General features: G+C 49.9%; 1 long non-coding RNA gene and 1 pseudogene across 1 annotated transcript; both read right to left on the bottom strand.

Moving 5' to 3' along the window:
• Positions 1-2,413: 2,413 nt before the first annotated feature.
• On the bottom strand, positions 2,414-3,289 carry LOC123050326 (E3 ubiquitin-protein ligase RING1-like; annotated as a pseudogene).
• A 5,053-nt stretch (positions 3,290-8,342) lies between these two features.
• On the bottom strand, positions 8,343-12,825 carry LOC123050325 (uncharacterized). The gene is made up of 3 exons (XR_006423753.1): positions 12,566-12,825; positions 12,339-12,465; positions 8,343-8,764 (listed from the first exon to the last, which is right to left on the bottom strand). It is a non-coding gene; the product is annotated as an uncharacterized lncRNA (long non-coding RNA).
• Positions 12,826-14,200: the final 1,375 nt, after the last annotated feature.

The raw sequence follows: 14,200 nt of genomic DNA, 5'->3' as shown, positions 1-14,200 counted from the left end.
CCAAAGGAGCGGCTGGGCGAAGGAGGTGCCTAAAAGTAATAACAATTTAACTTGAGAAGGTGACACTCAATTTTAATATACTAAATATAAATACATTGGTACCCAGGATCTAAAAGCAGAACACAAACCACTGTCTGGTCCCCCAGCTCAACCACAAAAATAATGGGGGTGGGGGTGGGGGGTTGGGGGGTAACACGAATGCGCGGTGCAGCTCGTCCTCCCAACCAACAGCAAAAGCAGCCCAGGTTCCCCCAATTTCAACCACTGTAATTGGGGGAGGAAGAGCTAGCACGAATGCACACTGTTGCTGCCCCCAGTCAGTAGCAAGCCAACCACCCTAGGCAGAGCTACTACCAATTACACGCATTATCAATATAACTCAGAGGTAGCAGAGTTTTCTACTGAATGTATACATGTGTATAGTCACTCAGAGGTAGCAGAGTTTTGGAGTTCAAAGCGTTTACAGAAGCTGAAACAGAACCATATCTGTGTTTACATCAGGCTTACGATATTATGGCATGCCTTTTCTTCTCTATCCGTCGCAATAAATCTTTGATGGTTGACACTAAGATAAAGCACATGTTCCATCAGAAAATACTCCCCTTATGGTTCAGTCCATCAAAAACAATATATTCCATTTCATGCTTTCTCAATTATTTTTGGTATCAATACAATTGGATAAGAAGAATGTATGATAAAGGCTGGAAGATAACAATAACCTAAAAGCAGAAGGTCCTCCAGAATCTAGAGTATTAACAGAGTAGCGCGATACAACTGATATGTAGAATTAGGCAGTAATATTAGTAGTGAAATAAGAATATGGTTATATCTCACATACAGAAAAATATATCAGAATCTGTAACGGGTGAACTGAAATATATCTGCAAACAGTTATATGATTTATCATTTCCATATCTGAAAAGAGGAGCTTACCCATCTTCTTCTTCCCAGCAACTCTGGAGGACTGCCAATCCAGCACCCTGCAAATGAACAGATCACATATCAAATTGAATCTGAAACGAATGAACATGACAGCGAAAAGGAAAATTCAGGTTGCGTCAGCCATACCTCTTGATAGATGTCCAGCTGCTGTAAGAGGCAGCGCCCTTTGGATCTAGAGCCCAGCTGAAACGGGAAAACAGATTGAATCTCAGGTCAGAAGGTGAGCTGGAAAGAAGAAAATAAACACATTCCCGCAAAATCTGGGGCCACCTGCTCTGGTCCTCATGCATTGGTACTGATTTATCCACGCTATTCAACTTTTGCTCTTACCGGCTCCTATAACATTGTAGTCTATACAAGGATGGCGTAATAACCATACTACTAGCCATTTTACTCTTACACGAGGCATTGGCAAAACCCAGAGAAGTAAATGAAAGCCTCAACCGCTGGCTGAATGCTTAATAGAACAATTTTCCTAGAGTGCAACTAGCATGGCTCATAGGAAAAACATTAATCGTCAGCCCCTGTTGACAATCACCACTGTCCAACTCATCGCGGTAAAATAAGGTAAATTCTAAATCTAAATTTAGATATTGACCATTTGAACTATTGGGTAACAATGGAAAGCCATACAGGGGTGGACTAAAACCGCCACTCTCTTGTCGTTTTCTACACGTGGCATCAGGCAACCCAGACACATAAATGAAAACCCGATCTGGAGGCTGAACACTTAATTAATAGAACATTTCCCTACAGTCCAACTAGCATGGCTCATAGAAAAAATTAAGCATAAAATTAGCTGTGTTGCGCGTGACATGGCCAACCCATACAAATAAATGAAAACCTCAACAGCAGGCTTAACACAGTGCAAGTAGCATGGCTCATAAACATTAATCGTCAGCACCCTGTTGACAATGAACTATTTAGGAAACAATGGAAAGCCATACAGGGGTGAACTAAAACCGCCACTCACACGTGGCATCGGCCAGCCCAGACAAATAAGTGAAAACCTGAACAGGAGGCTGAATGCTTAATTAATAGAACATTTTCCTACAATCCAACTAGCCGTGTTCCAAGTGGCATCAACCAACCAAGACAAAAAAATGAAAACCTCAACTGCAGGCTGAGCACCTAATTAATAGAACATTTTCTTATGGTGCAAGTATGGCCCATAGAAAAAACGAATTGACAGCTCCCAACAACAATCACCGCTCTTTAGCTCATCAATCATTGTTGCATTGCAAGATAGATAAAGTAAATACTAAACCCTAAATCAAGATATTGGAGTACTTGGTAATAATGGAAAGCCATACAATGTAGGTTCTATGTCAACCCGGTGGCACGTGCGGTGGCAATCGACTCACGCAAGCAACCCTTATAATGAAATAATAAATATGTAAAGGCGGTAACAAGTGCGAGGCGAAAGGTTATACATCCTTATCCCCCTATTTCCCTCATCCTTGCAAGCGCCTCAATCGAGATCATCATACGAGCGACCGCTCGCATTCCCATCGTTTTTGTAGTCGCCATAGCCAGCAGCGTCCTGGTCGCTGCTCTCCGCCTGCTGAGCTCCAAAAGCGGCCCTGAGAGGCCACGGCAACGAGATCCTGAACCTCCTCAACATGACCCTAGGCAAAGGGCTGCCATCCGGGGACGCAGGTGCCGCTACCGCAGCGGCAGCTGCCTGGCGCTGGTGGTCATAGATGACGGCAGACAGGGAGGAGCTGTGGAGGTCAAGCCATGGCAGGATGCAGTCCTTTTGGAGGACGTGCTGGGCGCCCCCATCGACGGCGACATCAGGGAGTGCGGCAACCGCAGCCTTGGCGGTGGGCAGGGTGCCGTAGCGGCTGGGGTCGTTCTCCGCGAGCTGCCGGATGAGCTGCTTGAGGCCGGATCCCATGAAGTAGTCGACGAGGCTGACCCCGCCGGCGCCGGGGCGGCTAGGAGACGAATCCGCCGGGGAAGGAGGAGCCCTCGAGGAAGATCTGGATGGTGGCGCCGCCGGAGAGGAGGCCGCCGAGGTGGACGTCGAACTGGTTGCTGGGGTTGGAGGAGGCGGCGGCGGCGGGGGTCGCGGAGGGGGAGGGCGGGCCGAGGAACCACCACGAGGTCGCTGGGTTGCGGAGGTCGAGGAAGCTGGAGAAGGGGAAGAAGGGAGACGGGTGGGGCTGGTGGTGGGGATGGGGTTTGGGGGCTCCTCGTCGTCGAAGAGCTCCTCGACGAAGCCCCCGGCGCAGACCGGGCAGAAGACTTTGTCGTCGCGGGAGGCGGGGGCGGCGATGGTGATGGCGCGGTCGCACTGGTGGCAGTAGTAGCCCTGCTGCGGGAGAGCGACCGACGACGACATGGCGTCGGCGGTGCAGACGGAGGAAGGGGCGCCGTCGCGGGAGCGGGGGGTGGGGGCGCCGGCGGCTGAGAAGCAATCAAAAGGGGATTAGGGTTAGCTGGATGGTAGACAGATGGGCTTTGCTGCGGTTTGTTTTGGTTAGTTGGGCCCGAAATTTTTGAACACGAGCACGCCATTGAACTGGAAATTTTCAGGGATCCCAAATAGAAAAACACAACGGCGTTCCGATGCTTCCATAACATCCACCTGCCGAGAAGGCATTTAGCGCGCAAAGACTTACGGTAGTGGCTCGCGTTGCCGTCCTGCCTGGCGCACCACTGACCTGAGGTTTCATTTTGCCGTGGTTCCAACTCCATCCTCCCAGTGATTGATCCTAGCCAGTGTCAAACTTGTTTGACAAACACACAGTCAATTAGCAAGTGTTGCATAGTATCTTCCTGTTGTTTGCACAATGGGCATGCATCCTGATGGGGTAATCCACGTCGAGCAAGCCTGTCAGATGTTCAGCATCGATTTTTTAGTGCTGGCCAAGCAAAAAAAGGCATTGGAGGGGTGCCTTAGACTGCCAAGTGAATGAGGTCGTCGGGGATAACTCGAGGCCCATGTACCTAGCCGCATATGCTGAGCAGGCCGAGAAGTTACCATTCGCTTCCCAAGCCCACGTGACTGAATCTTCCACCCCATTCGTTAGTTGCCAGGCAAAGATTCGTGGCCACAAACGTATGAACTGGCCCAAAGCATGTTGGGTAATGTCAGGGCCAATGTCCCCTGCCCAATTGTCCTCCGCGAGCGCGTCTGCGACAAGTCTGCTTTTCTTGACTCTCCTCAGGATCCTTTCATAAAATATATGGCGCAATCTCGCAAATCCATAGACCGTTGATCCACCGATCCTCCCGAAACAGCGTTGCTCTCCCATCACCGATCGTCGTACATGCAGACGCCTCACTAGGGCGCAAGATTCCGGCGGGGACATTGATCTGAAATTTCTTCAACGGTCTGTCTTTAACAACCTTTTGCAGCCATGGCAACGCGCTTGTAGCGCCTTGTTCAGCCAGTGAAGATTGGGGATTCCTAAGCCACCATCCCACTTCGTCGTGCAGACCACCTCCCAAGCTACCGCCCTGTTTTCCACCTCGTGCTTCTTTTTTGCCACACCACAGAAAGCCTCTGCAAATCTTTACCAGGGCCGACAGGGTTTTGAAGGCAGTTCCAACGCTATCATAGAGTGGATGGGAATAGCGCATAGCACAGATTGGATAAGCAGGAGTCAGCCGTCTTTTGGTAGCATGGCCGCCTTCCAAAGCGGGAGACAATCGACAACTCGATCCACCAGACCTTGCAATTGCGTCGTTGTTTGTTTTCTGATCGTCAACGACATACCCAGGTATTTGCACAGAAACGGTGAAGTGGGGCAGCCCAAGGATGCCGAGACAACCTCCATCTCATCATGTGAGCATCTAACGGACATGGCCACGCACTTACTCATGTTCACCACCAGGTCCGAAGCCTGCCCAAACAGCCCCAAGATCGCTCCACACATGCTCGTCTCAGTCTCATTTGTTTTGAAGAACGCCACTACATCATCCGCAAACACGGACAACCTTTGTTTCAAGCCAGACCTCGCCAAAGGTGCCAACAACCCTCTTTTCGTAGCACCCGAAGGGGTTCTATACATAGGATGAAGATCATGACTAAGAGGGGGGCTCCTTGCCTTAGACCTTGACATGCTAGGTTTGGTTTTCTGGGAGCACCATTGACCATGACTCTCGTGGATGAGGTAGCCAGCAACCCAGAAATCCAAGAGATCCATCTTTCGCAAAAACCAAGCCTCCTTAGAACCTCCAAGACAAATGGCCACTGTAGTGAATCAAAAGCTTTGGTGATGTCCAGCTTAAACATGATTGTGGGTACTTTTAAGGTGTGCACCCGTCTCGCCATACATTGCACTAGCATGAAGTTGTCGTGTAGTGATCTACCTCCGACAAACGCGCTCTGATGATGCCCCACGAGTTTTGGTAAATCATCTGCAAGCCTCGACATAGGGGTCTTGTTGAAAATTTTGATTGGTCCACTAACAAGACTAATTGGCCGATAGTCCTTAATATCCACATCTCTGGCTTTCTTAGGCAGTAGCGAGACGATCGCTTTATTGATTGTTGCCATACCTCGGACATCTCCTCGGCGAGAATGCTCCAGTGCATTCATAAGGTCACCTTTGATGATGGGCCAACAAGTCACATAGAATATGTATGTGAAGCCGTCAGCCCCTCGCGCCTTATCGAAGGGCATAGCTTTGATGGTCTTGAGCACCTCCTCTTCCGTGAACAGTTCTTCCAAATGCGTGAGGTAAAGGGTGGTAAGTCAAGCATGTCCAGATTAATCGAAGCTTCCCGGGCCGGGGCTGATCCAATTGATCCGCATAGTATCCGTCCACCACTTCGGCTATGTTATCTTGTCCCGTGTATATCCCACCATTGTGATGTAAAGAAGTGATAATGTTTTTCTTTGTCTATGGCTTGCTTGCTTTTGGAAGTATGCAGTGTTCACATCCCCTTCCTTCAGACGAAACAAATGAGATCGCTGTCTCGCTAGCGTCCTCTCAAGTGAACAGATGCCCAACAGTTTTTCTTGAGTAGCTTGTGTAGCCCATGCTCTTGGTCCGAGAGAGTCCTGCTCTCTACCGCCACGTCGAGCCTACCAATAACTTCCATTGCGATGGAGAGTTGAAGGCGAATGTTGTCGATCCAACGATCACTCCAGCTTTGCAGGGCCTTGGCAGTGGCGTGTAACTTACTATCCAGGACTATAAAAGGGTTTTCTTGGGAAGATACGGATTGCCATGCCTGCTAGACCGTGTCCACGAATCCCTCAACCTTGGGCCAAAAACTTTCAAACTTGAAACGCCGGCCCATCTCTAGTTCTGCGTCAAGATCCACAAGAAGAGGACAATGATCCCATACCGCCGAGCCCAGAACCGTCAATAGGTTTTTGGGGGCGTATATCTTCCCAAGAGTTGGAAACAAAGACATGATGGATCTTCTCCATCGTGGGATTGCGCCTTTCATTACTCCACTTGTACCACCTCCCATTTATGTATAGCTCCTTGAGCTCAAGCCTATCGAGATGGGCTCTGAATCTGGCCATCATCTGCCTGTTGAACGTGGCCTTGTTCTTATCTTCCGGGTTGACAAGCAAGTTGTAGTCTCCCACAAAGGCCCACGACCCAACATGCAAATCCTGGACGTCACAAATCTCTTGCATGAAGTCAACTTTCACCGCATCACCTTGTGGCCCATAGACCCTTGTGAGCCACCACAATGGAGCCCCTTCATGCTTTGACTAGGGTAGTGAGCGTGTTCGCCGTACGGTGTAGGCTCGTGACAGAAACTACCAAGCTATCCCATGCCAATAAGATCCCGCCATGGGTACCCATCACCTGGACGTAGTCCTGGCCATCTCAGGCCCGGCCCTGTCGGCCCACCCAGGCCCTGCCCTAAAATCCAGGGCCTAGGCCCGATGGGCTTGTCCGTGGGCCGGGCTTGGGCCTGAGTTTTGAGCCTACCGGTAGGGCTTGGGCGGGCTTGGGCTTGGCATATTGGCATTTTAAGGAAGAGGCCCGGCCCACGACCCTAAGCCCTAAAGGCTTTTCAGGGCTTTTTACCAGATGGGTCGGGCTTGGGCTTGAAAAGGGTAGGCCCGATGGTAGGGCCTGGGAGGGCCCGGGCCTCAGTTTTCTGCCATGGGCTTTTTTAGGCCCAGCCCAAGCCCGGCCCGCCCGGCCCATGGTCAGATATAGCTGGACGTAGTAAAAATTCTCAAATATATTGCCGAGACGTTGCCTTACAACATCACTAGAGATCACTTCTAGTTTTGTCTCCTGAAGACACACAATTCTCACACTGGACGCCGCCATTACTTGAAAGACGGTACTCCGACGTGCTGGTGAGTTCAAACCGACCTCCATGAGCTGCCCAAAGGTCCGGCTGTACACACTGACCTGCAGGTTGTCGAGCGCGTCGTGGCGAAGGTCGGCGGCGCCGCCGTAATGCTTATGCATTGGTCGAACTGCACGCTGCGCGACCAGTTGGTGTCGGCGGCGTCATCATCCTCAAGCTCCACCAGACACCATATCGCCGATCTTGGACTCCATGCTGGCGGCATGATCTTTTTTTTTGTGGGTAGGAAAAAAAACAGATCCTTGTGGCGAGCAACGCATGCCTTGGATCACTTGATGGAGGCGACGGAGGCCTCAGCACTGCGCTGATTCACGTCGAGGGAGGGAGCGCACCCAGTGGTCGTCGGCTTTGCTACACACACGGGCATGGCTATTACGGGATCAACGGAGAGGCCTAGCTATGATCTTTTGATTGGATCAAATAAAGTGGAGGGCCCCACCCCCGCCTGAAAATCAGGGGGAGCAGTGATTAGTTTTGAAGGAAACTCCGTGAAACCCCCGTAAATGTCCGTCCGCAGAACAAGCCCGGCAACCATGGGACCCACATGCAGGTAGTTAAGTCACCCCAATCCCGTCATTTCCCAAGCCACGTAGGAATCCCGTGTTTGGATACGATCTAAAGGTCAAAGGCAGCCGGGATGAAGAAAAGGTTTTGCGTCGCCCTCTACGTTCCCAGGGTTAAAACAGACTTGACGTTGCTTTTGACCTTGGGATCACGTTGCTCCGTCTGACCAGTGCGTCTGTGAGACAAAACGGCCGAGGATCGAAATTTTATTGATGGCTATTCATAATAACAACAAAAAAAAGATAGGAGTATCATTGACGTTGCTAGTGCATAATGAGAAGGAATTAATTAATTACCATGATGTGAGTAAACAGCAAATACTCCCTCCGTCCCAAAAAACATGTCGCGGGCGTAGTTCATCGGTAATTTTGCAAAAAAAACCTCATGGTTTCAAAAGCGTTTCAAACAAGTCCTCCGCCCCGTCTTCTTCCTCTGCCCGTCGCCTGCGCTTCGCCAGGGGCCGGCGCCGCCCAGCTGCGTGATTCGCCAGGGGCCGGCGAGCCCAGCTGAGCTCCTCCTCCGTCGCCAAGTACCTGCTCTCGCCGCCTTCGCCAATTACCTCCTCTACCGCCGCAGCCCAGACCTGCGCCGCCGTGGTCTCCTCCCGCTGCCTGCGGGCTTCGCCGGAATCTCCTGCCACGTCTTCCTCGAGGCCGCGCGCTTCCCTCCTGGAGCCCCCGCGCATCCTCCTGGAGCCCCCGCGTGCGTCCTCCCTCGTGCTCCCGCGCATCCTCCTGGAGCTCCCGCGCGTGCGCCGCCGCGATCCCCTACTGGCATCGCCGGAGCTTGCCTCGACAATCTGGTGGACCAGGAGCTCGCCGGTGGAGATCTGCCTGTGCTGCTGCTGCTGCTCCCTCTCCCCTGCCTGTGCTGCTGCTCCTCCTCTGACCCTGCCCGTGCTGCTTCTCCTCTTCTGATCCTGCCCGTGCTGCTATTGCTGCTACTCCTCTGCACTCTGTAGAAGATACAATGCTTATTCATCAGAGTACTGTTGATTTACTGTTACTGATCAGAAAATTAAAGAGAGCATGATTAATTCAGAGATCAGATGATGCTAATTTAGATGATGCCAATTCAGAGTGAAACTGTAAAATTCAGAGGATGCAAATTGTTGTAGCACTAGCAGCATTCATAAAACAGTCCAGGTTAAAACTTTGTAGCACTAGCAAATTCAGATGATGCCAATTCAGGTTTGTAGCACTAGCAGCATTCATAAATCAGTCCAGGTTAAAACTTTGTAGCACTAGCAAATTCAGATGATGTCAATTCAGGTACAGAAATTTTTATCCTCAGTATTTTTGGTAATTTCAGTTAACTGAATATTTCTATCCTCAGTATTTGCTTTGCACAAATGAGCTTTAAGTATAATCTATCTATTTTCCTTCTTGATTCAACATATGTAACATTATGCATCCTGATTGTATAAGCAAAATAAACTCCAAATCTGAAGAAAAATGATGTTGTTGATCTTAGAATACTCTTTTTGTGTGTGTATATTCTTGTTATGGTACCATGGTGTACTCATCTTTTGTCATTGATGGCAGGAACACATGAATATGGATTTGAACTTGATGCCTCAAGAGGAAGAACATGAAACCATTGATTTGAACTTGATGCCTCAAGAGGAAGACGATGAAGGTATTAATTTGAATTGGATCCCTGAAAAGGAGGAACCTCAAGTGGCAGAGAATGTGGCTATGGATTTGAACTTGATGCCTCAAGAGGAAGACGATGAAGATATGAATTGGATGCCTCAAGAAGATGAAGGGAAAGAGGATGAAGCTCAAGAGGAAGAGGATGAAGTTATGAATTGGATACTTCAAGAGAAGAGAAGAGAATTGTCAGATAAGGAGAGGCATGGTGTTTACTTTGCCTTGCTGGTAATCGAGCTCAAAGATGGGTCTGTTCAACCAGACGACAAGCTGCTAGTCTCAAACCTGTTGGACATAAGTGTACGATCTGTTGAAAGAATCTGGGAAGAGGCTAAAAAGCAAATTGCCGATGGCAAAGAAGTAGATGTCTCAAGCAAGAAGCCAGGAAGATCAGGCCGAAAGAGAAAGGAGCTGGATCTAGAGAGGACCTCAACAATCCCACTGAATAAAAGAAGAACAATTCGATCTCTGGCACGGTCTCTAGGTGTGGCCAGATCGACCCTACATAAGAGGTTCCAGTTGAATGAGCTCAACCGCATCACAAGCACCGTGAAGCCTCACCTCAAGCTAGAGACAAGCTTGCGAGATTGAAATTTTGTATGTCCATGGTCGATGACAATTCGATCTCAACTTCTCGGGCTATGTTAAAACCAATGACGAATATGGTTCACATCGATGAGAAGTGGTTCGACATGACGAGAGTGAAGAATAGTTACTATGTACTTCCAGGAGAACCTGAACCGAAGCGCACCGTGTCAAACACTCACAGCATTGGGAAGGTAATGTTCCTAACAGCTGTTGCCAGGCCTCGATATAACAATGAGGGGGAGCTAACATTCGATGGGAAGATCGGCATTTGGGCATTCGTTGAAGAGACTGAGGCGAAGCGGACAAGTCAGAACAGAACAAAGGGAACAAAAGTGTTGACATCAGTGAAAGTAACCAGGCTTGTGTGCAGAGATTATCTAATCAATAAGGTTATCCCGGCAATTCAGGATAAGTGGCCTGACGATGATGAGGGAGCAAAAATATTCATCCAACAGGATAACGCAAAGCCTCATGTCCTTCCCAATGATGTAGCTTTTCGAGAAGCTGTGGAACAAACTGATCTTGACATCTGATTGCTACAACAGCCCCCAAATAGCCCTGAGTTAAATTGTTTGGACCTCTGCTTCCATAACTCTCTCCAGTCTCTAACCGACTGCAGGTCACCTACAAACATCCAGGAACTGGTACAGGGTGTGGAAGAGGAATTCGAGAACTACGATCCCGACAAGTTGCACAGAAGCTTTATCACATTAGAAGCAGTTATGTTTGAAGTTATGAAAGACAAAGGAGGAAATCAATATAAGTTGCCCCACTTGCACAAGGATCGCGTTCAGAATGCTGGAATGGAAATAACCGGTGTATATTGCGACAGTCGGGTAGTTGTTGATACTAGGGCCCTTATAGAAGAAATGGAAATTGCAATAGGAAAAGAAAATGAAAGGAAAGAATTAGCTAGAGAAGGGAAAAGAAAGAAAAGTAAAGGGAAGGGAAGGGAAGAAGTGGCCAGAGAAAGAATGTAGTCAAGAGGGGGCAAAGAGGCCCTTATGTCATGTAGTCAGGTGCTCCTTGTGTATGTCTTTGTGTAATCTTGTGTCAAGAGGGGACAAAGATGCCCTTATGTCATGCCCTTGTGTATGCCTTGTCTAATCCTTGTATATAAACTCCTCGTTGGAATTTATTGGAATTTGGGTTATTTGGAATTTGAATTATTTGAATTGATTTGGATTAATTTAATTTTTTTGGATTTATTTGAATAATTTGGATTAAAACTGAATTTGTGCTAACTTACTTTGCAATTTAGGACAATATGGATCTGATCAACAATAGAAAAATAGAACATGTATTGTCAATACAGGTTTGGACTTGTACTCCAAATGAAGCAAAACTCTTACAGACTGTCAAAAAGTCATAGTACTCCAAATTAACTTCTGCTTAGTGCTAGAGCAGGTCTTCTAAGCTAAGATCCTAATTAACTTCTAAGTACCTACACAGCATAAGATAGTAGTGGTGGTAATCCTTCTGCTAAATGCTAGAGCAGATCTTCTCAGCTAACAAAAGAATATGAGGTTTGCATGGTTTGTATGGTGGCTCCAGTAATAAAACTTTAGATATCTACTGATGATGATATCTCCTTGTTCTGTTCTGACAGTAGCTAGGTACTGTAGATATGATAGTTGAAGTTTCAGAACAAAGGAGAAGGAAAAAGTAGGAGTAGTCACTATAATCTCAGTTAACTGAAAACAGCAACTCTGCAAGTTGAGGTTTAATTTACAGGAGTATCTTGAACTTTAAAAGTGCAGTCCTAACTTGAATATTTAAAATGCTATTGGAACAGTACTAATTTCAGAGTTCATAGTTCATGACTGAATTTAGAGACAGTATAAATCTTACAGAAAACAAAATTGTTCAGAGATCGAATGCTTGCAAAACTGTTCAGTTATCTGTGCAAAATTGTTCGGTTAACTGTGCAAATACTCCAAACTCTAAACTAGCAGAACTAGTCCAAATATTCCAACCAGAAAATGAACAGAATTAATTTGGATTTTATTTGAATTTCTTGAGAGCATCTTTACTTTTGGGGTTTTGGGCTAGGGTTCTTCTTGCAAGCAAAATGTTCTTCTTGCAAGCAAAATAGGACAACAAAATTCATTGAACTATTATCAAGCTTTCTTATGATAAAAAAAACTGAAGATTTCTGTAATCTTTAGCAATCTCGATGACCCATGCCACTTAACTGAAGAAACAATACACATCAGTTACAAACTGCAACAGACCAAGAGCACATGATAGATAAATCATCATTCCACGGATGAAGATGGCAATTGATACCTGTGCTATGGAGCCGAGAACCATGGTGAGATCATTGAGCACCTCTTATCTGAAGAAGCAACGCCAGCACTTATCTGAAGAACCATGGTGAGAATCATCATTCCAGGGCTTCTTCCATGCCACTTATCTGAAGAAGCAACACCAGCACTTACAGGACAAAGAAAAGAGACAGAGCACAAGGGAACAGAGACAGAACCATGGTGGTCAGCAAGCAAGCACGCACGCACCTCTCCTGCATCCATCCCAATGCACTGGGTGTCAATGGCGCCCGCGAGCTCCATCCCCCTCGTTCCCGATCCCCACTCTCCCTCTCCCCGAGCGCGTCGCCCCTGCAGCCTCCCGTCGCCCGCCTCCGTTCGGCTCCCTCGCTGCGGCCTTGCCGGATGTCGGCGACCTCGAGCGCCGCCCTCCTCCCTTCCGCGCCGTGCCTCCCCGCGCTACCACCGGAGGGGCCAACTCCGGCGGCCCCGGCGCCCGCGCCAAGCCGCCGTCAGGTCCCGCGTCATCCAAGACCCCGCCGGCCTTCCCTGCTTCTATTGCGCGGGAACGACGCATCGAGCGCCCGCCTACAGCCAAGCCGCCAAGGCCCTGCTCTGCCGTCCGCCACTCCGTCGACCCTGCCTCCATGGCCTTGCTGCCGCTGCCATCCCTCAACTCCTTCTCCAGCGAGCCCCGTGGCCGATCTGCATCGCCCTTGCCGGACTCCATCCTTGCTCCGCCGCCACCACGCTCGACCCCAAGACATGAGGTTGTTGTTGGTGGTCCGGATCCAGCGCCTCCGGGCTCGCCGATGCCGGTTCTAACACAGCCGGAGCAGAGCGCGGCGGTAGCTGGGGAAATCGAACATTTTTATGACGAAGGGGGGAGCTTGGGGAGGCAGGCGAGTGGCAGATGCGGCGGTGGAGCAGGAGGCAGCTGCAGCAGGGGAGCGGGGAGCGGGGGAGCTGCGGCGGCGGGGACAGGGCAGCTGCGGCGGCGTGGAGGAGCGAAGCTACGGCGGCGGGGAGCAGCGGAGCTGGGGATTCTGTCGGAGGAGCAAGACGAGGAGCGCGGGTTCGGTCGGGAGAAACTGGAGGTTTTTTTTGCAAAACTGCCCTCGCGACATGTTTTTCGGGACGGAGGGAACATGTCGTGCTAGAGCTCCGCGTCGGCAGCTCCAGGACGTACGTACGTACAACCTGCAACACGGCATCGCCTACAGTCGCGGTGGAGGCGTCCGGGCGTATCAAATATACTACTCCTACTTACAACCTCGGCCATGCCAGCAAAGCAATCACGGCATCGCGTCGCCATTGCGCACACCGGTCCTTCTGTCCCGCATTTGCAACCCGCATCCAGCCACCGTCGAGTCGGGTAGCCGCTCCCGCGCGTGTCAGGTGGTGGCGCTGCAGCAGCCCATCTGGTGCGCCGTGCAGCACAAGCTCCAGTTCGCGCTCTTGGACTGCGGCCCGGTCACGCCGTCCGTGGCGGGCTCCCTTGCACCTCAGCCTCTGCCCGTCGCGACCAGGATGCGCCTCCTGGTCGCGGCCGGGTCCAGGTGGCACGCTCGCCGCTGACCAGGGAGAAGATATGCACCGTCCGGCCGTAGTTGTCCTTGATGCCGCGCCCGGACACCCAGGGGAACTGCAATGCGGCGGGCACGTCCATCAGCGGCGTCTCCACCTTGTGCAGGGTTCTTGAGCACGCTGCTCTGCTGCGACGTACGGTCACCTTGGCGCAAACCTCCAGCTTCCTCTTGCACCGGCCGCGGCGGTGTACTCTGACTTGTCCCACTCATTGCGCACGCTGTCGGGTGTCTTGATGCAAGCCGCTGCCACTGAGCCTGAGCGTGAGCACGAAGCCGCCATACTCGTAGAGCTGGT

This window comes from Triticum aestivum, chromosome 2D (assembly GCF_018294505.1).
Source record: "Triticum aestivum cultivar Chinese Spring chromosome 2D, IWGSC CS RefSeq v2.1, whole genome shotgun sequence".
Taxonomy (NCBI): Eukaryota; Viridiplantae; Streptophyta; class Magnoliopsida; order Poales; family Poaceae; genus Triticum; species Triticum aestivum.
Note: the sequence above shows the minus strand (reverse complement) of the source record. Positions and strands in the feature narration are given on the sequence as shown.